The following is a 2,500-nucleotide window of genomic DNA, read 5'->3' as shown; positions in this document are numbered from 1 at the left end:
GGGAAGATCTTAGTAGTAGTAGTAGTAGTAGTAGTAGTAGTAGTAGTAGTAGCAGTAGTAGTAGTAGTAGTAGTAGTAAGAACAGCTGTAGTACTAATAACGGGAGAATAGTAGTAGTAGTAGTAGTAGTAGTAGCACCAATATCAGAAGTCCGTAATAACAACAACAACAACAATAAAACAGACACTCAAACAAACAAACAAACAAACAAACAAACAAACAAACAAACAAACAACCCACCATTCACTCGTATCATTTCAACCCGATTCGCTTCGTCTTCAATTTTTCGAAGCATCAGTCGACACAACACTCTCTCTCTCTCTCTCTCTCTCTCTCTCTCTCTCTCTCTCTCTCGCAGGCGCTGAGTTGACGTGAGTGGGCAGAGGAAGAAGAAGTAGAAGAAGAGGAAGAGGAAGAAGAGGAAGAGGAGGAGAGGGAAGGAAGATCTGAGCTGCGGATAAGGTAAAGATTCAAAGCTTATTATGTGTGTGTGTGTGTGTGTGTGTGTGTGTGTGTGTGTGTGTGTGTGTGTGTGTGTGTGTGTGTCTTTAGGGAATGAGAAAGGTCAGAAGTTTAGGTTAGCTCGCCCTAACGAGAGAGAGAGAGAGAGAGAGAGAGAGAGAGAGAGAGAGAGAGAGAGAGAGAGAGAGAGAGAGAGAGAGAGAGAGAGCAAAGCCAATGTCAATCTCTCTCTCTCTCTCTCTCTCTCTCTCTCTCTCTCTCTCTCTCTCTCTCTCTCTCTCTCTCTCTCTCTCTCTCTCTCTGGAGTTGAAGCATTAAAGTAAAAAAATAGAGAGAGAGAGAGGAATTATCGGCATTACTTTAGTGTGTGGGAAGTGAGTGTGACTTAAGTTTAATAATCCAAGCTTAAAACTTTGCCTCACTCCAGTCAATAACACTTAGCGGGACTCCAACTAACTTATATTACTACCGAGTGAATTACGTGGCTGCTCTCTCTCTCTCTCTCTCTCTCTCTCTCTCTCTCTCTCTCTCTCTCTCTCTCTCTCTCTCTCTCTCTCTCTCTCTCTCTCTTTGTAAGTTATGCGCAGATCTTCCCTTCCCCGTGTGTGTGTGTGTGTGTGTGTGTGTAATAATAATAATAATAATAATAATAATAAACGGTTTGTTATTTAGGCAGTTAACAAACTGAAAATGTACATAGGTGGTGGGGAAAAACTTAACATTAATCCTAAATGTAAGACTAATCTAGGAGGAAATACTATTTATTGATGGCTCGCACCATGGTGGGAATCGCACTGAGTCTGTCCCGGTCCGTGGGCGGCGCCTTTAGGGGCGTTATCTTGTTGTGGTGTCTGGTGGCACGGACCGGGCGAGGCGCGTCAGGCGGCAGCATGTGTCTGAGGCGTGGGTGATGCAGTAGTCCCCTTCCAAACTTCTCCAGAGCCTCTCGGTGCCTGGTGGATAGTCAGGACAGACTCAGGGTGGTCAGGGCTTCTTCATAGGTGGTGTATGCAGGGCCAAGGATGACCCTGCACGCCCTTTTCTGCACACTCTCTAGCTGTAGCTGTTGAGTGTGTGTGAGGGAGGAGGACCACGCTGGGGAGGCGTACATGAGTTTGGGGAGGATGAAGATAAGGTACACCCCCCTTAACTCATCTGTCGGCGTCCCCAGCGACCTGAGTCTGCGCAGCATGTACAGCCTGTAGGTAGCTGATCTCACGGTGCTGGCGACATGCTGCTTCCAGGTCAGCTGGTCGTCCACCGTGACTCCGAGAAGCTTGGCACATTGGACCACCTGGAGGGGGTGAGGGCCCACTGTGAGCCGGGGAGGGGGCACTGGTACAGAGGAGGTACACAAATGCATCACCACAGTTTTGCTGTGGTTGATGGTCATCCTGCTCTCCTCCGTCCACGTCTGCAGTCGCTCCAGAATTGCTTGCAGTGGCGAGTAGTCCGGGTTCTTGGTGGAAACTGGGACGCCCACGGTGCAGTCGTCCACATACTTCCAGCGATGAGGGGTGTCAGTGAGGGCGTCATTAATGAGGAGGAGGAAGCATAGAGGACCCATCTTGGTCCCCTGGGGGACTCCACATGTCAGCTGTTGGAAATTAGAGACAGAGCCCTGATAGCGAACGGCCTGACGCCTCCCTGTGAGGAAGTCGGCTAGCCACGCTATCAGGTTAGGAGGGAGACCCAGACTCACTGCCTTGCTGATGACAACAGTGTGATCAACTAGATCAAAGGCTTTTTTGAAGTCCACAAAAGCAACAGCTAGAGAGGTGTTTCGCTTGTCCAGGTGGCTGTGGATGAATTCAAGGAAGCTGGTCAGGTAATGTGAGGTGGAGGTGGCTTTAATATTTACAAATTGTCTGATATCCACGGTGTTACAAATTTTGGTGTAGGCCCAGTCATACACAAAATCTTCGCAAATAAGGCTAGGGATGGGGGTCATACAGACTGGCCTGAGGTCACATTGTGTGTGTGTGTGTGTGTGTGTGTGTGTGTGTGTGTGTGTGTGTGTGTGTGTGTGTGTGAGATC

The 2,500-nt window shown here is 48.5% G+C and overlaps 1 protein-coding gene across 6 annotated transcripts in view; it reads left to right on the top strand.

Annotated features, from left to right (window-relative positions):
- The window catches only part of LOC135098458 (uncharacterized), a 73,916-nt gene that overhangs the window by 21,915 nt on the left and 49,501 nt on the right, over window positions 1-2,500 (top strand). For all 6 annotated transcript variants that reach the window (XR_010267015.1, XM_064000843.1, XM_064000842.1 and 3 more), the window contains one exon: window positions 359-462. The gene's annotated coding sequence lies outside the window, so the exon portion shown is untranslated. The remainder of the gene's footprint in view (window positions 1-358; window positions 463-2,500) is intronic.

This window comes from Scylla paramamosain, unplaced genomic scaffold (genome assembly GCF_035594125.1).
Source record: "Scylla paramamosain isolate STU-SP2022 unplaced genomic scaffold, ASM3559412v1 Contig65, whole genome shotgun sequence".
Lineage (NCBI taxonomy): Eukaryota > Metazoa > Arthropoda > Malacostraca > Decapoda > Portunidae > Scylla > Scylla paramamosain.
This window is presented reverse-complemented; position numbering and strand designations above follow the sequence as displayed.